Source organism: Sarcophilus harrisii, chromosome 3 (assembly GCF_902635505.1).
Source record: "Sarcophilus harrisii chromosome 3, mSarHar1.11, whole genome shotgun sequence".
NCBI classification, from domain to species: Eukaryota; Metazoa; Chordata; class Mammalia; order Dasyuromorphia; family Dasyuridae; genus Sarcophilus; species Sarcophilus harrisii.
The window spans coordinates 325263800-325290171 of NC_045428.1; the positions used below are offsets into that span (position 1 = coordinate 325263800).

General features: G+C 33.1%; 1 long non-coding RNA gene across 1 annotated transcript in view; it reads left to right on the forward strand.

Annotated features, from left to right (window-relative positions):
- Positions 1-2041: 2041 nt before the first annotated feature.
- The window catches only part of LOC116422073, a 30228-nt gene continuing 5897 nt past the window's right edge, over positions 2042-26372 (forward strand). The window contains exon 1 of the long non-coding RNA XR_004232661.1: positions 2042-2158. This is a non-coding gene — a long non-coding RNA (uncharacterized LOC116422073). The remainder of the gene's footprint in view (positions 2159-26372) is intronic.

Below are 26372 nucleotides of genomic sequence, written 5' to 3' on the forward strand. Positions count from 1 at the left end.
GAAAGATTAGGCTTCAAAACAGGTCAAGTATAGGCTTAAAATAAGAAGGGAGAAAACATTTTGGGCTCAGGGAACAGCTTGATAAAAAAAAAAAAAGTTAAAAAATCACAAGGTATATTCAGGGCCAGTTTGAAAAAGAAGGGATTTTATTAGGGTAGTAGAAGGAAAGGCAAGCAAGCAAACTTGGAAAGGAAACTTAGGTTAAATAGTGGAGGGTTTTGAGTGCCATTGAAATTGTCACTCTTTTTTCAATGATTCCTTAATGAAAAGATAATGAAGACCAAAGTTCCATATATTAGACATATTAATCTGCTTCCAGTATTCAAATGGAGAGATGGTACTATAATACAAGATATTAGCCAGGGCAAATAAAATTCATCAGTCCTTAAGCTCTTCTAGTGCCTTCCTTTCATTCTATACATTTGCTTTTGTTTTTTCCTCAATAGTACCAAAGTAAGTACCAAAGTACACAAAGTACCTTGTGACCAACTTTGGGTGTCCTTAATGAATCCTGTTTCTGCTTATTATTAGATATTAGATATTATTAGATAGGTAGAAAATGAAAAGGTAGATATTGATTAAAAAGCATTTGATAAATGTTTATTAACTATTAATATTAAATAAACAAGGTAGTTTTCAACTTAAGCAATCAGGCTCATGTAGTCAAGGTCAGAGATGTAGTTGAAGCTCAGTTTGCCAAGCTCCTCATAGCTCTCCCTATGTTTCTCCATCTGTTTGCTTTTCATCCATTGAAAAGTCCATTCATTATCCATATCATACAGTTTGGTTATTACTAAAAACCAAGTTGAATTTTGTGGTCAGTGATTTTTAAAAAGTTTAACAATGAGTGTCTCATTTACAGTGTTTATAAGATTGAATAATAATGAATGTTGAACTAGAAGGGATTATAGCAACAGCTGAACAACCTAATTTTACTAATGAGGATACTGTGACAGAAACAGTATTTGAATCCAGTTCCTCTGATTCCTAATTTGCCCGTCTTTTCCCTGAATAATATTGTAGAACATTTACAAAATAGTATTTAACCATTTTGACATTCACAAACTGATAATTCATTATAATTTATCAGATTATATTCACATATGTATATACATACAAATATAGGCTTAATCTGATATACATTGACATACAAATGTATATATGTGTACACATACACACATACACATATACATCCACAGTCCTACACAAAGGTATTTAATAAACATTTCTCTAGGAGCACAGTCCCTATCCTTATGGGTCTTAAAGAATAGTTTGGGAAGAAAGAAACAACAAAAATAATAAATATAATAATATATATTATAAAATAGAATATATAATTCTATGCTAAATTATGTAGTACATAAAACAATAGTGTTAGAATGTCAAAAAGATGAGGATCATTGATGCCTGGCACAGTCACAACAGCCATTTTGAAGGAGGCAGAATTTTATTTGGGTTATGACACATCACCAAATGATGTACTTTCTAAAATATCCTACAAATTGTAGAATCACGATTTTTTAGTTATGTCTACATTTATCCCAACTGCCAAAGGAAAAGTAATAAGAATGGTTAAATATACAAGGATACTTGTTAAACATCTGGATTAAACATCTGGACAGTTGATAAATAGCTTATTTTTTCTACCATTTTTTTTTTTTCACGAAGAAGCAATTTATCTAAATGTAGAAACAAAATAAGTCTTAAGCTTTGGCTACTGAGTATCACAATACCTTATTGAAGGTGAATATTGTGATATTGAATCACAGACCATAGTAAATTTAATTTACTTCTTCAGAGGTTATATATTTATTTAAGCAAGACAGAGGTCTAAGTGTGCCATCTACTGACTTATGATGGCCCAAGTCTGAATTTGGCAATATTCCATCTAAGTCTCAGCTAGGCCTGACCCTGCTAAGCATTGGCCATAAGGGATTCCAGGTGTGCACAATAATTCTCAAAAGAATATCTTCTCTGTTATCTTCTAATTTCCATTAAATAATCAACCACTCGGGTCACTATGGATGCTTACCTCGTTGCCAGAAAATGAGTGGCTCCCTCAGGACAGACTACAACCTGACAGAGGTCGTTGTCATGGTGAAACAGAACTCTACCTACCCATGGCCACTCCCACTGGGATTCCAGCTTTTGCTTGGGGGTAAGTTTTTAATATTATGTAACTTATTTTGAGATACATATATATATATATATATATATATATATATATGTATATATGTATATTTACATTTCAATATCTTATCTCAAGTTTATTCAGAGTAGATTCTGAAATGGCAAAGTGTTAATAACCATGGTATGTTCTTGATCAAAGAGAAATTAGAATAAGCGTGATTGCCTTTCTATTTATTCTTTCAGGAAAATAAAAACTCATGGTTGAGTTTTCCTTGATACTCTTGAGAAAATGTGAAATACCTGTTAGATGAAATGACATTTTCCTACTCTGAAATTTCAGTTTCTCTCTTTGTCTTATCTTTTCTTGGATAAGTATTTGATTATAAATGGCAGAGCATTTAAAATTTATGCACCCCTCATTTATAGTAGTAATAATTTATCTGCTAAAATTGTGTCTACATAATAACAGAAATTAAGACAAAAGATAAAATCTTTAAATATGTAATGGAAAGAATGGTTGATAAAAAGTCTAAAGACGTAAGGTCCAGCTCTGAAAATATTACTGCTTTGCCAACAAGTCTCAGTTTCCCCATGTGATAGAAAGATTTATAACACTTGTCTAATTCATTGAATGGAGACCATGGGAAAAAGAAGATTGTAATAGAAGACAAGAACTTTAAAACTATCAAGTATTATTTAAATTGTTGAGATTGAGTCTATAGTTTCACTGATATAAGGAACTCCCAAGAGGAGACTGCTTTTACCAATGCATATTAGTACCTATTCTACTATTTATATTGTTAGCAAGACTGGGGGCATTAAAAGTTTAAATACCTTGTATAGAATCTTGGTTTAATTGTATGTCAAAGACAAAATTTGAACTCAAGCCTTTCTTACTTTAGGACCAGCCTTCTATCCACCATGTCTTATTGCCTTTCATGTAAGTTCTAGTCAACATGACATTCTGTTATACAAATACTGGTATACTTGTTCTAATCTTATTCCATTTCTATGAGATCCAATAATAAATAGATTCCTTGAAGCCATATAATGGATGGGGTTTCTAATTATGACATAATAATAGGGAGGAAAACTTTTCATTCTTCTTTAGACAGGTTGATACATGCATTCTCTGTACTGATTTGAAAGTCAAAGAAAGTCTTTCTTGTTAATTATCAGAATGAAATACTAAATTATAATTTATAATAAACTAAAAATAATGGCAGATTGTGAATTTTGAAAAAAAATAAGCCTCCATATTTGAAAAATCTAATGAAAAGTATCAGACTAGAATATGATAATTCCTTATTTGTAAATATTCTTCATAGCATATTTACTGATCTTTTTAAGTTTCCTTAGTAGCAATTCCCTCATAATATTAACTTTTTTCCAAATACAATTCCTATTAACTTCATTTTATCTTGTTAAATATTTTTAATATTAATATTTCTTGATAATAACTGAACCTCTAAAAACTGATCATATCAGGACTATTTCCTTAAAATGTGTAGTGATGACTAGTGATGAACCTCTGACACTGATCAGCTATGTGATATTTTACAGGTTACTTAATCTCTGTGAACTTTAGTTTCCTCATCTGTAAAATGAGGAAGTTGGACTAAGTGACGCTTCTGGTATCCAGTTCTGAAATTAAATTAAATTGCTTTAATACAAGAATCTTTTCACTGGTTGCCATCATATATCTAGGATTCATTTCTTCTCCACTTCTGCCAAATAGTATTAGAATTTCAGTAAAAGTTTAACTCAAGTATCACTTCCTATAGAAAGTCTATCCCAATTATTCAGTTGCTAGTATCTGCTCTTCAGAAAATACTCTGTGTGTATTTTGTCTTTAAATTTTTGTTAATGTAGATTTTTTCTAAAAGAATTTGAATTTTAAGGGCAAGATTTTTTGCCTTTTTAAAAATTCCTTAAGGCCTAGGTATATCGCAAGGATGCACACATGCCTGTTAAATTTAATTGAAGTTTTTAAATGTATGCTTGTGTTTTTCTATACTCTGAGCATTTGCTTCTCTTCTTGCAATATGTTATCACTAGACATGCAAGACTGATTCAGAATAGGAAGACAAAGAGAGATATTCATAAAACTGGAGGAAGTTTGTAAATACATATGCTCATTCCACTAATATTTAATGGGAGTCTACCATAAATAAGACATTATTCTTGGCACTATGAGAGATAAAGAGAGTTATGATTAAATCTCTTGTTATCTAAAAGAGGAATAAAACATGAATATAAATAAACAACAAAGCTATGCACTTAAATGTCACAAAGAAAGTAAAAAGTCAAGGCAAGTTAGAGAAGAATAGAAACTTTTCTGGAGGAAGAAATAAGAGAGGGTCTTATGAAAGACACTGTATATAATGGACCTGGATAGGTAGGAAGAATTTTAGTATGCAAGAGAAACAAAATGAGCAAAGGTTTGGAGATAGAAAAGTGTTTTAGATAAATACTACTTCAGTTTAAAAAGCTGAAGCTAGACTTTTTGACCCAGCAGTGCCACTACTGGATCTGTCCCCCAAGGAAATCATAAAGAAGGGAAAAGTATCCACATATGCAAAAATGTTTATAGCAGCCCTTTTTGTGTTAGCAAAAAAAAAAAAAAAAAATTGGAAAATGAGTAGATGTCCATCATTTGGGGAATGGCTGAATCAGTTGTAGTATATGAAAGTAATAGATTATTATTGTTCTATAAAAATAATGAACAAGCTGATTTTAGAAGGATCTGGAAAGTTTTATGTGAATTGATTCTAAGTGAAACAAGTATAATCTTGTACATTGTACACAGTGACAGCAAGAGTGTGTGATGATCAACTATGAAAGACTTGATTCTTCTAAGTGGTTCAGTAATCCAAGGCAATCTTAATAGGCTTTGGATAGAAAATGCTATCTGCATCCAGAAAAGGAACTGTGGAAATAGGATGAAAATCAACACATGTCATGTTTAGTTTTTTTTTTCCTTTTTTTTTCCCTCTGCCATGGTTTTCCCCTTTTGCTCTGATTTTTCTCTCCTAACATGATTCATAAAGCAAAGTCTATTAAAAATAAATAAATTTCAAAAAAAAAAACAAAAAAAGGGAAGTAAAACTAGAAAAATGTTAAGATAAGGCTAGAAAAGTTGGTTGGAATGCATAGAATGAAAAAGATAGTTTTCCAAAAATTTTAGTAGGTTATCATAAGCTATCAATATTTCTGTATGGCAGATCAGACTTCAAAAAATTGGAAAAAAAAACATTGATGACCACAAGAAAGCCCATGATGAAAGGGAGGAGACTGCAACATGTAACTAATGAAGTTATATGGAATGAAAAGAGAATTAAATAATATCATTTCAGAAGTATGTGAAAGGAAGAGAAGATATGTTCATCTCAAAGTAATAAATGACAGGTGGATAGCCTGGAAAAGATAGGGGCAATAAAGAAAGGTCTCTAGGATTTTGAATGGAACTCCTCTGGTCAATTAATGGGAGGACATAAACAAGAGTTGCACAGTATAAACAGAAATGGATGGATTGTCATCTGCATCCCTGGAGTGAATACACAAGCCAGTTAGATCATAAATTATTTTGGATATAGAAAGTAGCCACTGATGTAACATAATTTAAAGACTTTGTAATAATTAACTTAGTTTCTTTCACATGAAAAGCTTCAGTCCCTAAAGATAGAATCACTTAACTACTGTTAGCAGATAGTTCCATTTCAGACCCCAAAGACCCATTCCAATCACCTGGACAAAATCTTATATTTAAGATTCTCAAAACAACCATAAAACTATTAGGGTTATGGAACAGAACCATGTAATTTTTAAAAAATATATATTAGAAATATACCTGAACTACAGAAAGATGTCGTGGAACCAGCTTAAACCAAAGTTGAGCCAATTGGAAATTTTCAAAAGGCTTGATTTATTATTTTGTATATTTGATCAAACGGTATATAAAATATTAATAATGTAGAATGAACTTGAGTGTGTCATATGTACTTTTTTTTGAGAGTTAGTTGCTAAATATTTACCACCATAAACTGGGCTATATATGAATAACATTTTTCTAATGACCACTCAGAAAGGTAATCTATGTAGTTACATAGTCTCAGGATTTCCTTTCCATCAAAAAAGTATGGGGAAAATACTCTTGTAAGGGACATTTTTAGGAAAATTCAGACAATTTACCTCTATCAAACAGGGAATTCACCTAGATCTGACCATCATCACACTTTTACACCAGACCGTTAGATAGTTGCTATTGTTTAAAATATGTTTCATTTAGTTCCTGTTCTTCTGAATTATTTCTCCAGAAAATAGTGCTAACAGAGAACTACAGGGATTCATGAATCCATTTATAACTTGGGAAGCTCAGTTTTTTCATGGTACTTTAAATGCTAGCTACTAATTTACATGATTAGGAATATGATGGTGCTGAGAATGGGGGAGGATCAGCAGGCTGGGTAGAACCCAGCAGAAAATTCTTATTGAATCTCAAAATGCAAAACACCTTGAAGGGATTCATTTCATATGCACCACTATATTTGTGTCTCTCGGCTCCCTTTGTCTCTGCTTCTCTATACTTATCCAAAGTCTAGCCATCCTTCAAAATACAGGCCCAAAACCCTCTCTTTGATAAAGTTACCGGGGTGGGGGTGGGAGAGGAGAGAGAAAGGAGAGAAAAAGAGAGAGAGAGAGAGACAGAGAGACAGAGACAGAGACAGAGAAGACAGACAGAGAGACAGAAAGAGAAAAAGAGACAGAGACAGAGACAGAGAGACAGAGAGAATACTAAACCTGGAGTCAGGTTAGGTGTCACACTGATTGGAATCTTGGCTCCAAAAAATTGTTATCCACTGTATGTATGTGGAAAAGACCCCCTAACCTCTCTGAGTCTCAGATTCCCAATCTGTAACATATATATAGCAACAACATTTTCCTTGCTTACTCTAAGGGTTGTTGGTAGTATCAAATTAGATGTTTTTTTTTTTAATTTTGAAGCATTTTATTTTAGAGTCTTCTATAAATGTTATTCTTGTGATAAAGGGTATAAATACAATTATAGTTATTCAGTTGCATCTGACTTTTTGTGTCTCCCTTTAGATACTGTAGTAGGTTTGGTGTTTCCTTTTCCAGCTCATTTCTCTGATGAAGAAACTGAGGCAAAGAGGGTTAAGTGACTTGCCCAAGTTCACACAGCTAGAATGCCAAATTTCCTGGGCCCAGATTTGGCACTTTTATCTACTGTGCTATCTAGTTATCCCAAACATAAATTAGTGATTATTTAAAACACAAGAGGGTTATAAATATAAAGGTGGGAAGGAATAGGTATATACATACCTTTTTAAAGTATTGTTATGGCTGCTATATCCCTCTGGAATAAATAAAGAGACCATTACTAGATTTTTCTTGTTACCTTTGTATTGAGTACTTAATTGAGCATCCTCAAATAATTTTGGATTTCATTGAAAGACATAAGATTTAGGATTATGGATTATGTAGTTTTACTATTCTGTTCTGGTGGAATACTTCTGAAGTATTGTGTTAAATTCTGTGAACTACATTTGACAAAGGACATTGATAAGATGGAGAGTAACAGTCCTTATATTTTAATATGATCACATTTTTCCTCTGTTCAAGAAATTTCATTGACTATCATCTTTAGGTACAAATAAAGCTGTTTTACTTGGCCTTTAAAGCCTTTTAGAACTTGGCTCTAGTCTCTATATTCAGAGTGACTACATATTACTGCCTATCACATTCTAAGTGCCAGTCAAATTGGGTTTTTTTTTTTTGTTCTTAATATGGACAGATATTTGCATCCCTTGCCTTTACTTATACAAGTTATTTCCCATACCTAGAACACTAGATCTCCTCATGTCTGCCTTTGGAATCTCCAGCTTTCCTGAAGACTGAATTAAAATGAATGTCTACTTCTTTCATTGACTTTAACTGATTCTTCCATTTGTTAGTGTCCTCCCTCATTACATGCATGCATACACACATATTATATTTATTTGTAAAAATATCATATTATTGACTAATACATGCATGTATGCATGTGTACACACACACACACACACACACACACACACAGAGTTCCAGGAGAATATAACTTCTTGAAGGCATGACTGTCTCATCTAATTATTTGCATCAACATCATCACATGTACCATTTAGCTTAATTAAAGGATTGTTGATGAATAGAGAATCAAGAGAAGGATAGCAATAGTACTCATTCATATATTATGAGTCTCAATTAAAAGAAATAGGGATATATAACCTTTAGAAAACAAGTTTGTTGAGATGTCTTCATCATGAGGTCTTCAAGTACTTGACAGGCTATTGGCTGGGAGAGGGATTATACTAGTTTATACTTAGGTACAGAAGACAGAAGTAAAATCAATGAACTGAAGGTGAAAATGAGGCAAACTTAAGTTTGAGTTAAAAACAAACTTCCCAGTAATCAGAAATATACAATAGTAAGAATGGACTGCCTTAGACAGATGTAGATATCTTCTCTTTGAAGGTTTTCAAGTAAAGACAGGATATCTTTGTCAAGTATATTGTCCAAGGGATTCTTTTTTTAATACTCTTCAACTTGGAGTTCTCTAGCAGGAATTAACTTATCTAAACAGGACTTAATTGCAAAAAGATAGTTAATTTCTGACTTTTAAACCAGTATCTTAGTCCACTGATTGAGTCATGCTCCACTTTTTATTTAAAGAAGGCAATAAAGGTAGCAGAGCTTTTAATATTCTATGTCTAAACCAGTGAGATACCTACTTATTTTAGTTCTTTTCTTCTATCCTGACAGTAATTAAATCTCTACCAACTAGTTTTCTTTCTTGACAGATCTGTCTATTTAAATCACATGTTTTATTCGACTCCATCACAACACACCAACTTACTTCCCCCAACATCAATTTCTTGTATGTCAGTCAGTCAGTTAATTTCAAGAGAAAGGAAAGGAAAAGAAAAGAGAGAAACATATAGATGGAGACAGAGATGCACAGACAGACAGAAAGAGAAACACATCCCAACTCAAATTACACAGCCTCATGGTCAAAAATAGTAACAAGATCAAGGTTAAGAGACTGAACAATAAAATTACATTTCCAATGAGAAATTTGGCCTCAAAATTGCTTGTACCTAATCTTCCAAGCTTAGCCAAAGCAAAACAGAATGAGAGAAGAATACATTGCCAGTGGAACCACCAGCCCATCTGTTCTTCGTGCTTTTCTGGTGAAAAAAGACTGGAGAGGAGAGGAAAGATGGAGAGAAACAATATTTCCTAAAAACAGCCTGGTGCTGGAAGAAGCTCTGAATAATCTAGCTACATTTCTAAAACTCCTCCTGGGCTATTTAGAAATCTGGAAAAATGCCAATAACTGCTATCAAACAAAACAATAATACTAATAACTACTATTATTATTATAACAGTATGGGGGAAGGGTTCAATATTCATCAGAAAACTACTTTAATCCCATCAATGTATTAGTAATTTAGGGATGGGGAATTGAAAAGAAAAAAAAAAAGTGAAAGAAAGCTATGAAAATTTAAATGCTAGCTACTAATACATGTACAGAAAGCTAAGAGTTCATTCAGAGAGATCCATAAGGAATTTTGTAATATAATTGGTTTCAGATAATCAATTAATTACCAAATATTTATTGAGTGCCTACACCTATGCACAGAAGAAAAATAGCAACTAGAGTCTTTATCATTGAGGTTCAATCATTGGTTTGGGATTGCAAGAATACCAAAATAAAATTAAAAAAAAAATTCAAACCACTGGGAAAAATTGGACTTTTGCTCCTGAGTTTAAGTAACTAAGTAGGTGGTCTCAAGTTCATTTAAAAATGATGGAAAGGTGTACTTCTGTCAGCTTCATATATCTTCTAGCTTGTACCAGAGAATACCTCCAAACCTGCAAAAATATCAGTTATAATGAAGATGACATCCTGTACAGAGTGTGAAATAGTAAATAGCAGATAAGGTTATTTGAGAAGAGGTATATTACACTTTAGGGCGTTCAGGTGATTTTCTGGTTCTACATTTACTATAGGTCAAAAATAAATCAACCAATACATTCATGTGTAATGGTCAAACAGGAGCCTGCTCCAAGGATTGAACCCTAGTTGGCCAGTCCCTTATTATATATTATATACTCATACCAAATATGAAACAAAGCTAATGTCCATAGAAGACAGAAATGGTAGGCACAATCCTGGGCCACATGGAATTCAACATTTATTTGGAGAGGAAGGACGATAAAAGAATAAGTGATTAAAAATAACATCTCACATTTTTAATAAACTAGAAAAAAGAAAAATTCTGCAAAAAAAAATAATGAAGTAAAGGTTTGGACTATTCCCCATTCTCAATAAATTTCCATGTCTCCCTTTAGTATTTTGTTTGGCATTTCATCTTTTCAGTCTTATACCTTCTCACTTTTCCATTCTTCTTAATTTTTCCACTTTTCTATGCTTTCTTTGATGCAGATATACTGGTATACTCACTGGTGCACATGATTTTCCATCTCTTTTGTCTATTGCCTTTGCACTATCTCTCATTCCTGGAATGCATGCTTCGTATTTTTACAATCTATCTCAGGTGCCTAGAACATAAAAAATATTCTATCTTTTTACCAAACTATTGACTTTTCTGTCTCTCTCTTTCTCTGTCTGTTTGTCCTGGTTTCTCTCTCTATCATCAGTTACTAGTGTACTTAAAAAAATACATATTCTATTTCTGTGCATTATTTACATGTTGTCTTCCTCATTAGCATAAAAGCTACTTGAGAGAAGAAACTATTCCACTTTTATCTTTGTTTTCCCAGTTTTGAGCATGTTGTCTGATATATAACTGCTACTTAATCATTGTTGATTGATTGATTAAATAGGAGAAAAAGATGTAAACCCAGTCTAAAAATGATCATGAAATGAATTCATGTCTTCTCTCCCAAGGTAAAATGTGTGGTGTCCTGCATGTAGATTAATAGAATTTGCTGGAGTTATAATGTGATTCAATAGAAAGCAGTATAAATTTATTTGACTTTCTGTCTTAAAAATAGAATTACATAGGGAGTTAAGCTTTGTGGACATTTCCCCCCAAACTACCAGAAAACTTGATGTTATGCTCCTATGTTATCTTTCAGTCTTCTCCCATCACCTTATTCCCCAACACATCATATATAATTAAGCTAAACCGGCCTTCATGTTGTATGGGACAAAGACCACCAGCTCAAATAAATCAAGAAGATTTCTCAAGGGTAAAAGCAGAAAGGAATTTTATTACAATCTTGCAAGAAAGTGCATCTCCCTCCCAACAAGCAGTCTGACAAGGAGAGGTGAAGTACAAGAAGCAAAGAATCATTATATATAGTTTGGGGTAACACTCCCTATAGGCTGAACCTTTGAAGTGATTAGTCAGGACAAATGACCTCACATTCTAAGACATAAATGAAGAAAAACTTCTAACTCAACCACATCTTTAGGATTACTAAATTACCTTATATTAGAGTTTTAATGCTGAGGTGGCCCTCACTTAGTTCCACAAAGAAAAGGACTATAACAATCCATTCTTGGTAAAAACTTGAACCTGGGACACAGCCAACCTTCACTCAATTTTTGCAGCATTGTCTCCATCTTTTGAGAGAGCTTTCACAGTCTACTACATTCAATTCCCCTCTCACTTTTATCAGTTGAAAGCTTCTCACACCAAAGTTTATACATTTCATCAACTTCCTGATCAACTTTATTTTCAGGTCTGACCTATGCTCCCAGGCTCTGGTTCCCACCTTTGTCTCTTGAATACCATCAATCCCACTAATCCCATGACTATACTTTCTCTCTTAATGATTTTGGATAGTTTTCTGAACCATATTGTCAATAAGTTGCATCATACAGGGGAGACATAAATTCATTGAGGGGTATTAGGAGAAATCATAAAGCCTGTCTCCAACAAACTCTTCTAAACCAAGACCACCAAGAGCTGTTAAAAAATGAGGTCCAAGCTTGAATCAGAACATATGCTAATTTTCTGATGTTTTTGGTTATATCTTTTACCAAGGAAATAGTATTTTCTCCTGGAAACAGTCTTTTCTCATGGGAATATTAACTATGAAATCACACAGTTTCCTCCCTTCCTTGCCCTTCATTCTAATCATCTTGTATAATGTTGGGAATAAGAGAATCCCATCAAGTGCTATTAGGATAACCTTCCAATGACATCTCCTTTTTATTGCTTGAAGTTTCCTTAGGTTTTGGGTAGCAGAGCCATCTATCACCTCAATCAGTTATGTTCCCCTATGATTGGAGTAGGTAACCTTTTACAAATAAAGATGCCTACCACGAAAGTCAGCAACAACAGAAATGCTAAAATAAATAGACAAACACATTCATCTAGCAACAGATAGAAGATTAGGTCAAATACTCACCTATTTTATAGGATATAATGATCAGAGGGTTTTTTTTTTTTGTTTTTTTTTTTTTTTTAATTGTGCTCATGGCTTCTACTAACGAATTACTCTGATTATAAAAACTTGCAATAAGTGAAAAAAAAAGGTAGGGACCTGATTTAAATAGCATCAAAATTGGCCCTTCAGGCCTTGGCATGAGAGCACATACATGATAGAGGATAAAGCATCCTTAACTCAGTTTTACTGCAAGTAATTGTCAGTTTTCAATTAATCATGTAGTAACGATACCATCTTAAGGCTGACTCAGGAATAATCAGGTGGTTTCTTGTTCAAAAGAATACCACTGGGAAACTGAGTCAGAAGGATTCTACCTTAAGTGGAGGCCAAGATTGTCCTCACAATTCTTGCCCAGATACTAAATTCCACCTGTAATAATTCAGGATCACATCCTTCTGAGGAGCTTGTGGCATATTTCTTTCAGATGGTGGATCACTAGCTTGATTATGCATCAGACAGTCATACCTGAATTTAAAATTCCAAAAAATAATATCAGCCATAGTCCCAAGAGATTTTATGTCTAATAGCAAATCTCATTAATCAAAACTTCAGATTAATTTAGTTCTGGAGGATCACTTATCCTAAATATGTATTGACTATGATCTTACATTGATAACAGTAAAAGATTCATCCTAGAAGACAGCTTATCTGTCTTGTCTAAGTAGATGGTTTTAAGTTCAACATTTTAAAAATAATTTTGCTTTCTAAAATGCTCAATACACAGAAAAACTCTAAATTGCATATTGTCTATAGCAGAAACATTTTCAAAGGGACAAAGGTAAAAACTATTATTTTAAGAGTCCCTTTAAATAATGGGTACAACTTTAAGATGACTCCATGCAACCAATTAAAACTCATACAAATACAGAATATCCTAATTTAACATAAAAGAAATTTATCAGAATTAGCATTAATTTCTTCATCCTAAAAAAAATGTTAATTCAACTTCCTTCAATTGAGTAATCTCTATAAACGTTTTTTTGGATATATAAATAATAGGTACAACACCAATATTTTAAAATTCCTCTGATCACAAACATTCCCATTTCCCACCAAAATATTCCTAATTGGAAAGTCAATTTTAGAGGTTATAAACTGTCCTTAATAGTTCATTCTTGAGGTTCTTCCACAGTTCCTGTAAGCCTAGTGTTCTTAGCCTCCAGCCTGCAGTCTCACTCATCTGTAACATCTGCTCAGATCCTTCCCATTCTGTTTCTTCCAGGACTTAAGTATCCATTCTTCTGCAAACTGAAAACTCCAAAGGTGTTGTCTGGGTCAGGAATCCTTGTTTCCTAAGGGTTAAAAAGAGATGAAAATATATACTAGTATATAATTCCTAAAAATCTTATCCTTTGTTTCAAAAGAGAGTCTTTCCCTTTCTGTCCCCAAATAAAACAAACCAATTTCATATGGGGAAAGTCCCAGGTCACTTCTGGGAACAATTCTAAATGTTTTTTGTTTCTTTGTTTGTTTCTTTTATTTTTTGTTTTTTGTTTTTTAACAAAGCAATAAACAAACATTTGGTCCAAGACAACTTGGACTCTAACATCAATTTATTAATCCGTTTCTTAAGAATCTGTTCTTTTTTTTTTTTCCTTGCTGAGGCAATTAGGGTTAAGTGACTTGCCCAGGATCACAAAACTAGGGATGAATGTTAAGTGTCTAAGGCCAAATTTGAACTTAGTTCCTCCTGACTTAAGGGTTGGTGCTCTATCTACTGCACCACCTAACTTCCAATCTAATTCATTTTTTCTGCTTTCCAGGATGAGGGCAGATTACCCAAGTGTATGGAATTGCCACTCAATTTGCCACCCATCATTTCTTATAAAACCTTAAAAGTAAGATATGTTTCTTTATCAGGATCAATAATGTCTACTAATCCATACTTAGGTATAATTTGTCTCAGTGTTATTCCACTAACCTCTCTTAAAGCAACAGAATTCAGGGGAAAGCTTCCACCCATCCCCTATATCCCAGTTTTCCCACTGGTGTCATTTCATTAAAACTCTAACCTAAATATTTTGGAGTCAGGCTCCCTTCCTATGAAGGGGCACCTCCTCAATACCTTCTTATTTATTTTTAGATATGCTACACAACTGTCAGATACAATTTGTTCTGCATTTATACATATCCCCATATGCCAAATTTTCTTGCTTTTACTTTTTTGTTTAAAGGGAGAAAGCAAGATAAGCCTTAAGATTAATATTCCAAATAGCTTTGGATCAAATTTCACAAAATTTATGCCACATTTCCAGCTGGGCTGACAAAATGTTAAAGCACAGCTCATACAATTTTACAAATTACTCAATATACAATTTAGCAAGCAAAATCCAGCTAATTAGGAGATACAGAGATGTGACCTCTTTAGATAAGTTATAAGAGAAACACAATTTTTAACTTAAAATCTAATCAAATACAGATTTAAATTTCTAGTAATAAAACTTCAATATCAATGCACACATTTCTAAACTCTTATACCAGAATAAAATAGTTCACAATTTTAGCATACAGCAGTTTATAGTAATTATACCATACAATTTCAGAATCAGAATTCCAATTTAAACTTACATAGCCTCAAAACTTAAGTAGCAGAAAACTGCCCTTTCAAGTCCAACTACAGGGCTTTAAGCAGACTCTAAGACCCTGGGGAAAGAGGGTTTGAGAAATTTAGACCCAGGCATCCGGCTACATATCTGTGGCCCAATGGCTAGCTCACTCTCCATGCCAGAAATGCTAGGGAAGAGGCCCATGTCAAAGATGTTGGGGCACCAGTGCAAATCTCAGAAGAATTCAGATCAGCCAGGGACACCTCCCTAGCCAAGATAGATTCCACAAACCTGAAAAGCTTAGAAAAACCTAGAGAGAGCAGTTTGTTTGTTTGTTTGGTTTTTGGTTTGATTGTTTCCGCCCTTTGGCAATTTCACTCAGAAGGCTTTTGATCATGTAAATTAGGCCTACTTAAAATACAATAGAACAACTCAATTTAGCCAATAGTGCCAAGCAAAATGTTTTTTAACAGTTCTGTAAATTAACTATTTCTGTAGACTCAAATTGTTCAGTTCTGGGTCACACATGTCTTTTTTCATTTCATTTTTTCTAGAAGTTTATATTCTAATAACATTCAGGGTACTAGATAATAAATCAAATTTGGGTTCTATAATCTCAGAAGAAACCCATTACTAAATCAATTTAGGTAGAACAATCAATTAAGTTTCCAATTTTAACATACATACTAATTTATTTTATTTATTTTTTTAATTAACCAGTACTTTAGTTTGTAAAATTCTCAAGCAAAAGTGTCTACCTCCCAACAAGCACTCAGATAAGGAGAGAGGAAGTACAGGAAGCAAAGAATGATTATATATGTGTGTGGAGTAACACTCCCAATTGGCTGGAGCTTTGTCTCTGATTAGTCAGGGCAAATGACCTCATATTCTAAGTCATAAATGTGGAAAAACTTCTCACTGAACCACATCTTTAACATTACTAAATTACATTATATGTGAGTTTTAATGCCAAGGTGGCATTTAGTCCCACAAAGAAAAGGGCCGTATGATCCCATTCTTTGTAAACCAAGTAATTTCTGGAGAAAGAAACTTGGGCTTGGGGCACAGCCTACCTTCACTCAATTTTTAAAAACTGTCTCCATTTTGTGAGATAGTTTTCGCAGTTGACATCATTCAATGTTTCTAACACATTATAATTCATCTATGTCTCCTTTTTCAAAGAATGTAGAATGTACTTCTTCCTACTTTTTACCTCTTGAAATCCATTTTCACTCAGAACACAGCTCAAATTCCACCTATTATAAAAGTATTTTCTTGGCAAAGATACTAGAGTGGCTTGCCATTTTCTTTTCCATATAGTCAGTCAAAAAGAGGTAAGCTGAATTGTTCAAGTTTGAACCTAGATCTTCCTGATGCCAGGCCCAGTGTTCTATCCACTAAGCCATGTCCCTGCCTCCATACAACATAGGATACCTGTTACTATATAATTAATTGCAACTTCTCTGATATTGTTACTGCTCACGGTTTCTTGAGGTTTTCCAATTCTCTGCCTAATAAGTTTACTGAGAAGGTAAAGTATAAATATTATGAAAAACAGGCATTTGTCCTCTTTTATCTCTTAATCTCAACTTTTCCATCAAATTTTATTTTTTTTTTCTCATGTCACATTTTCATTGATATAACCAAGTATCAAGGCATATGTTTAATCAATTTTAAAATGTTCTTCAAAGAATTTATCTACTTTTTTTCCGTTCTTTGAAACAAATATTGACCCCCAAACACACACACATACACACACACACACACACACACACACACACAAAAAAAAAAAAAAAAAAAAACCCTTCCATTTATCTTCTACATCAATGGTTTTTAAAATGTGGCCCAGGGATATTTAAGGTCTTTTCAGGACAGTGAAGAGAGTCAAAACTAAAGCTGCTTACATTTAATACAATAAATGTTATTAGATATGATACATAAAAGCTCTTGGGGGGATATTCTCAATAATATTTAAGAGCAGAGAGGTGTCCTATGACCAAAAAAATTGAGAATCTCTGTTTTTAATTAAGAATCATTTGTTAATCTCTTTCCACATGTTAGGCGTTGCAGACAAAATAACAAAGATTAACACAATCTTTCCTGTTATTTGCCAGTGAGAACTTAAAGGCAGGGTCACTAAATTTAATATTTTTGATGCCTTAGGGTGCAAGATGAATCCAAAATAAACGGTATATTTTTTCACCACTCTGAGGAAAGAATGTGAATAATTATTTTTAATTGGCCATTTAAAATAGTCTTTCCTCATTTCAATTACACTTAAGAAAGTCATTATTATTTGGCTTATTTCTTTCAGTCATGTAGCTTACTGTTTAGAAATTTTGAAGTTAATGTTCATAAAAAAACTAAAAATTTGTAATTTTTAACATACCCTTCTCTCCTTTCCTCCATTTTGCCATCATTAATGTGTAAATAGATGGAAGCTTCAGAGATAAGAATGATTTTCTGCTTTTGACATTCAAAAGCTGCTATGACCAAATAATTTATCTCCAATGGGCAAATCTATTAGTGCTGAACTTTTTTACTAGCTTGACTAGTCCTCAGAACAAACACAGACTTTCAAATTCAAAATTTCAAAATTTTTAATTTCAAAAAATTCAAAGATTTTTTAACAGGAAAGAACTTTTCAAGAATCCAGAGTCACTTCCACAGTGTTATCCAAAGGATTTATATAGAAAGACTAGGAACACCAAAATGCAGATCAAATCAATGATTCATATTAAATAAGACTTTATTCTAGACAGAATATTTGCCTAAAAGAGAAATTGAATTTATTTATTTCTGATTTAAAGCCATATATCTCCCTTTTTTGTAGGACAGCAAATATCCCCAATGACACTAGAATCATACTACAGTAATAATTAGCTATACTTGGTCTCATTTTCCTTATATGTAAAAATTAAATGATTAGTTTAGATTAGTTAGATTGATTCCTTCTAAGATCTCTTCAGGCTTTAAAATTCTATAAGTCATTCCCAACTTTATTATTTGACATGAAAGAAAATTGAGTGAAAAATAATTGAAAACCTTAAGCAAGTTACTAGAAAAATTGGGATTACTGCCCTGACCTCTTGGCTCCCGATCCTGTCCTTTTTTTCCCCTCCTCTATTAGATCATGTAGATTCTTCTTTATGTGTAGTACAGGCTGAATGCATCAAATCAGAAGCATAAATTAGTCTTATATATGCACAGCCAGGATCACATTAACTTGAATCTTGAGGTCAATGATCCAACTCAAAATTAAAAAAAAAAAAAAAATTCTCTCTTCTTTCCACTCCCAATCTTGCTGTCTTGTTATCTACTATAATGCTTTTGATATCAGGATTAATGAAATTGGATAGAGAAAACTATTCTAAGGAGGGCTCTTAATATATGAAATCAAAAAGTCCTTTCACTGTAGGAGAGTGGGATTATAAGGAGATGCTTATTACATAAAGTTAAGAAAAGAATCCTCTTAATAGTTCTTTTCCTTGCTGTAGGCACCCACCCATTTTCAAAGCTATGTGTATTGTTAAAAGAGTTTAAAGATGTTTAAATTCTCTGTAACTATTTGCTGGTTTTCCTTAAAATAAATGAATGGTTCAAAAATGATATTTCTAAATTAATATATTTTAATATTTCTTTTCATACCTCATGAGAGATAGAAATAGAAAAATGAGATTAATTTTTAATGTTATAACATGTGAATACCTCATTTCTTGATATATATATATTTTTTTTCCTATCTGATCCTAAGTTACAAGGTAATAGAAATATCACATAATATCCATGTGTCTCAATTTTTAAAGTTCATATTGCTAATCATTATATATGATACTTCTAGATGACTTACAGAGAGTATGAGAAGATAATGAAGTGAATGATATGAAGGTGTTTGAAATTCTTAGTCATTGAGATGCTCTACAAACCTAAAGCATTATCATTCTTGTTGTTACTTCTAATATTGCACAACATAATATTTCTCTAAAATATTACGTAACTCTCTTTTGTCTCCACACTGAAAATCTCATGGGATACATGATGGACATCTTGAAAGAGAACACAAAGTACATGCTTCTCATGTAGGTGGCTTTTTTTTTTGGGGGGGGTACAAAATTAATATCTTCTACTTAACATCCATAAAACTGTGGACAACTCACCTCAGTTCTCTGAGTCATACATTCATTATCTATAAAATGACAGAATTGGACTAAATGGACTCAAAGTCTTCATCCAAGTCTTAAACCTATTTTCCTATAATATCAGGTAATCTTTGTTGATCAACATTATTTGAAACCAGCAACCACTAAATAATTTTCTCCCAAAAGATATATTTTTAATGAAGATGAAAATAAAACCTCAATACTCCAACTAGTAAAAGGAGACTTAAAAATCTTAAGGACTGCCAATCAAATGCAAATTATGAAAGTAAATGAAATTTAATTTAAGTATGTTTTCATTTTCTCTTTTTGGACTTCCTCTTTAGTTGTCCAGTTACCTCCAATTTTTCTTTAGAATTTTGGGCTCGTTGTTATCATCATTATTAAAGTCATCACAATAATAGTCAATAATGATGAGAACATTTATGTAGCATTTTAAGCTTGTAAATATCTCATTTTATCACTACAACCACCTTGGGAATAGATATTATTATGATTCCATTTATAAAACATGTGGGAGAGGTTAAGTGGCTAGCGCTATATAACTATTAAGTATTTGAGGCAAAATTTGAATTCAGTCTTAGTTTTAATACACTCTATCATATAACTATCCCTATAATAGGGATTATTGACTGCCGGACATAAACAGCATTCTTTCTTCACTCTGCTTCCATCCCATCCCAAAAGCATGTAAAGTTGTAGTCTTCAAGATTTGCTTTCTACTAATGACATTGTATCAATGGGTTTATCAGATAAACTAGGGGTAGTTGTTATGTTAACAAACTAAGGTGTTTTTCCATCCTTCATTCTCAAAGAAGGTCAGTGATATCTGGAGGAGAATGTCTTCACTTGCAAGTGAATTGGATTGTAGGCTTATGCAAAGCCATCAACCTCACTCTCTGCCCCAGAGTTTGGAGTTCTCATATCAAGACATTTCCAGTCAGGATGATTGGAAATTGCCTGACCCTTTTAGATAAAAGGGCCTTAATTCTTGAGGATTAACTGGGCAAGGTATTAAAAGAGACATATTTGACTCCATAGACTTTTAAGTGCACCTCACTCTATGTGGAGGAATGCTTATTTCTAAAAGTCAAGAGGTTAAACTACATAATTAATGAAGATTATTACCTACCCCCTCACAACACTGAATCCCTGAATACCTGTTTCCTTTCATACCCTCAATAGAGTAATGTTGATTTCCTCATTGTTTCACAAAGAAACAATTTCTAAAGAAATTACTCCTTCTTAACCTTCATTTAGCATTGTTCTTTTATCTGTAATGCTTTTATATTCCTATACACCTAACAAAATCCTACCCATTCTTTAAGATTTGCTTCACCACACCTCCAAGTGAGTCTTCCATTTTCTGAATATTTACACAGTTGTCAGTGCTATTTTGTTCTTATGACTTTTTCATTGATGTTTATGTGATAGTTTATTCAAATAGGCTGTGAACTTCCCAAAGATAGGGAACAATACTAAAAACATTTGGCACAGAGATCAGCATTTAAGGGGAATTTATTCAGTGTCTTCATTCAAAAACTGTTTATTCAATAATTTTTTATCTTAAATGTAACTAACAGGTAAGACACTGAGATAATAACAGGATAAATAAAGCATTGTTCATCACCTCAGGGAAGATTTCAATCAAGTAATGAAGGCAAAACCTGTATACAAGTAACTATAATACAGAATAATTTGTGAGGATTGCTATGAGAAATTAGAGAAGATCATCATAAAATTGGCAAGGATAATAAAAAGATGACATTTAAAAATGTCATCATGACTGGGAATATTAATTCACTAATAATGCATACTTTGTGAATCTGTGAATTGAACTAATCAGGTACAGAAACAAATTAAGATTATGAAAGAAAATCCACAAAACTGTTTATACTCCTGGACCAAAGAATACTCTGAAGTGTATCAGATAAAGCTCAGGACTTAAGTTCTGAAATATCTGAATTCAAACCGTGCCTTAGATCCTTAACTAGCTGTGTTGTTGGTATAGTCACTTAACTTCTCTCAGACTCTGTTTTCTCAAAGAAGTAACCGGAAAAAAGAAATTTTTATGTATTGTATACATATGTACATGCATACATATATACATACACTTTTACATGTATATAACATATATAAATACCTAAATGCACATATGTGCATATTCATTCATACAAAAAATCATAGTAGAAATCTTTGTGATAATAACAATAAAAAAGAATCTGTAAACAAAATGATGTCTGAGGAATGGTTGAACAAATTATGATAATTGAATATAATAAGATACTATTAATATAAGAAATGATTTCAGAAAAAAATTGAAGGTTTTTTGTGAAGTGATGAAGGAAACAAACTAAGAAATTGAAATTTGCAGAGATGTAAATTATAACAACAATAAAAGAGCAATTAAACTTTCATCAATTGTGTTGAACAATCAGTCTGGTTAATGGGTAAATGAAACATATCTCTGTCCTCTATAGAAAGATAGGGAATTATAGAGCACCAGAAGTGTTCCTTGTTATATTTAGGTTTACCTAATGCTTTTTCTTTGTTAAGAATGGCTTCAGTGGGGAAGGTGGTCAGGTTTGACAGAGTGATCAACATAAAAATAAAAACAATAATAATATTTTAAGTAAATTAAAATAAAGATGAAGAAAAAATCCTAGGGGAATAATTTTTCTATGGAGAGTTCAGGTAAGATTTCATGAAAGACATACCATTTGAATTAAACTTTGAAGGAAAGCTAAGATTTCAGGAAGCAGTGATGTTGGACACCTGGAAAAGGAAGTTGAGCATCCTAGGGAATGAAAAATTGACAAAGTCATAATGCAAAAGATCATAGAATGTGTACTGGGGATAATGTGGTTAATCAATTCAGTATGCTGACAAATTTCAAGAAGTATTCAGCTCAAGTTCTCTGGAAAACAAAACAAAACAAATCAACCACAAGAATTGAAAAACAATAACAAAGCAACAAACAAAATCTTACCAAGAGCTGTGTTCTCTCTTGGGCAATGTTTTAGTTCATCTTAGTTGACCAGGGTACTTACTGTTCTGGGCTACCCTATTAAACCTACATGGCTCTAATTGGATCTCTATTAAATTAGCTATCTTGCAGATTTAGCTTACCTTACATGATATCTTTTTACCAACATAATAAAGGGGATTAAAATGCTGCCTATGTGCAGGGTTGCACAAGTTTATAGTACTCCAAAAACATCCTCTTCCTTTGGGAAGCCTGGTACTATGTAAAAATGTATATTTATTTATGATGATTTAGTATTTTATGTAGTTAAGGAGCTGCCTTGGATCCTCCCGAGTCCTTCATTATTTTCTGCATCGCATAGTAAGGGAAACTCATCACAAAGCTTGGATATTCATCCCAGAGTCAGTTTGAATTTGTGGGCTTCCTTGAGCCACTCCACAGGGCCCAGTAATATACAAGGACTGGGGTTACAGCCGAACTTTTAAGAAATGGCTGGCATCATGAAACTTCTGGGTAAATCCTATAGTACTGAATTCAGACAAGCATGAAGCTGCTTTCTAAAAAAATTATCAGTCATTTCACTAACTTCAGTGGCATTTTTCTCTGTCATCAGATTTAAAGACTTAACTAGAGTGACACAATGATAACTGGCAGACTCAAAACTACTTCATCTACTAACTTCTAGTCTGGGACATATTCTAATAGTTTTTTTTTTCTTTGCTAATCTTATAAACACATTAATCAGAAATATTTCTTTTCAAGAAGGAATATTGAGAATCAATATGAAATGAAAAATGGGAGACTACTATTGTTTTTGAACTAAGTCTAAAATCATTATTCCTTTTAAATGAAGTCTCCTCAAAGTCCAGAGGCAAGGGGCACCTAAATGGTACAGTGGATAGAGCATCAGACTTGGAGTCAGGAGGACCCAAGTTCAAATCCAGTCTCCTTCATTTATTAGCTGTGTGGTCCTGAGCAAGTCATTTAACCCCCATCACCTCCCAAACAAACAAACAAACAACAACAAAAAATTAAAGGATAGAACAATAGAAAGCAAAAAGTGTTGAATTTATAGTCAGAGGACATAGGTTTAAGTCCCAGCTCTGCTTATTCCTACTTTGTGGAACTTTAATCTCTTTAGGCTTCATTTTCTTCAAGTATAAAATGAGCCAGTTTAATTTCAATGATCACCAAGTTCCCTTTCAGCTCTAATTCTCTGATTTTGTGACTTAGCTTGTGGCTTTTATAAGCAAATCAGAAAGTTAATAAGCATTTATTAAGTATCTACTATGTGCCCGATACTGTGCTCTTAAGTACCTTACAATCTATTAGAGGAGACGATATACAAACAACTATGCACAAACAGACTATAAATAGAATAAATTAGGGGAAACATTCATTGAAGGAAGAGAATAGAATTAAGAATGATTGGGAAAGGCTTCCTGGAATTTTAATTGGGCCTTATTGGAAGCCAATAGTCAGAGATAAGAACGGGATGCATTCCAAAATGAAGGACAGACCTGGAATATCTAGTTCATGAAAAAAAAAAGGATCCCAGTATCCCTGGATCTAGAAATACAGTGGGGGAGTAATGTGTGTGAACAATGGGAAGGTATGAAGGGGCTAGATTATGAAAGATTTTGAATGCCAAACACAGGATTTTGTATTTGATTGTGGAAGCTTTATGCTTATTCATAAGTTTGTTCATTTATGCATTCATTAAAAGCTATGTTACTAGTTAAGTGTTAGTAATCTCAATAGCATTATTGCCTTGGCTCCCTGATTGTGCTTAGACTACCACTTAAGATGGCACTATATATATTTGGATATTAAATTATGTTACTGATGTGACATTAGCTGTTGTTATCTGCATATTTTCCCCATTGCTTGACTAAATTCCCTTAAGGTAGTAATTTTTGTGCTGACTTTTGCTTTGTCAAAATTAAAGACCAAATATAAATGTATGCCTATTTGTGGGGTTATGGGAATCTGAATGAAATTGTGCCAATCTTCTTTGCATGATAATAATAGGTTTTTATGGATATATAGTACACATAAGTTTCTATTGGGTAGTGCTTGAAATACCATTCTTTGGAATCTGAGGCATAGTTATATGTCAAAAAAGGATGAGATGTGTGTCTGATCATCATCAGTAAAAGAATCAAATGAAGAATAGAGACTTATCCACAGAAGAGCTAAGGAGACATGATCAACACTCTTTCAGGTTCAGTCATGCTAATCAAAGATGCTTCCTCTGATTAGTAGTTTAGAACCAATCATAGCATACCTACATATGTTTCAATGTCTTTCTAAGGCGCTTTCAATACATTTCATTTATATTTTCCTGAATGTTGGCTTTACAGTCTGCTGCACCCAGGTCTCAACAAACTAGAGCAAGCCTGGAGAGCCATTAAATCAGCAGTAGGTGCTTCCAGAGCTCTCAGCCCACAGATGGTGAGGGAGTTAGTCAGAAGGAAATTACTGGGATCTCTTTGCTAGCATTGATGCATGACTCTTGCTTTGTCCATACTCAGATTTTGGTCTCAATTTTGTGTGACAATCCCAGGGGAATGCTAGCTTACTTTGTGGTCACAGTGGTATATGGACCTTCCTATCATAACAGAACAAAAAAGAATACTTAGTCACTCAGAGACAAGATTGCAGGCCAGGAAAGGCCATAGATCACACCACCTTGAAAGAACTGAAAACTTACAAGTCCCTAGAAGTAACTCTTAAAACAACTGCACCAAAACCCTGAATCTCAGAAGAGTGTACCCTCTGTCCTAAAAGCAGAGTTCTACATTAACAAAGAGGTAAAAGTCATGCAAGAGGCTGGGAAAATGAGCAAACAACAAGAAAAAAAATCTGATCATATAAAGTTACTATGGTTATAAGGAGAATCAAAACACATACTCAGAAAAAGATAACAAAATCAAAGTTCCTATATCCAAAGACTCCAGAAAAATGTGAATTGGATTTAGACCATGGAATAGCTCAAAAGCATTTTGAAGTAATAAGTAAGAGAGATAAGGTAAAAATTGGGAACAGAAATGGGAATGATGCAAAAAAATGAAAAATGAGTCAGCAACTTGGTAAGGGAAAGAGTAAAAAATACTAAAGAAAATAACTTCAAAACTAAAGTAGTCTAAATACTAAAGGAAGTATAAAAAATCTGATTGGAGGGCTTGGAAAAGGATATTTCAGAGAGCAAAGGAGCTAGGATTATAAGCAAGGATCACCTACCAAAAAACAACAACAACAACAACAACAACTAAGTACAATCCTTTAGGGGAAAAAAAGATATTCAATATAATAGAGGACTTTCAAGCATTCTTAATAAATAAAAAAGACAATAGCTGAATAGAAAATTGGACTTTCAAATACAAGAATCAGAAGCATAAAAAGGTAAACAGGAAAGGGAAAATATAGAGGACTTAATAAGGTTAATCCATTTACATTCCTATATGGTAAGATGATACTTATAACTCATAAGAACTTTATCATTATTAGGGCAGTTAGAGAATATATATAAACAGTGAGCACAAATTCGAATTGAATGTGAAGAGATGATATCTTAAAAAGAATAAAGTAAGTAAATAAGTAAGGCCACTACTAAATCCAAGAAATCAGGAAGGGAATAAAAGTTCTGCAGAAGTTAGGCAGCCCTGTGCATAGACCAAGGGTAAATACATGGACTATCCAGTCTTATTTTTTCTGGCTGGGGCAATCTTACAGGGTCTGAGATTTGGACAGATTGGTAATATGGGGAAATTAATAGTATCATGGAGTGGGAACACTTGGAAGAGAGGGGATTTCAAAAAATCTAGAGTAATTATCTGGGAAATCTAAGGAAATACACTTTACACAGTAAAGTCTTTCCCCGTCTCCTATACAGCAGGTATAGGGAATCCTATACAGGGTTTAGGGAAGAGTACAAAATTTATTGGGGGAGAAAGGAGTTATTGTCATTTTACTGCCAGGGGTCTGGGTCTCCATCTCAGATCTAATAGTTTACTGCCATTTTAAAAGATTCCAAGGAGTCTAAAAGAGTGGAATTTTTGAGGAGGAAAG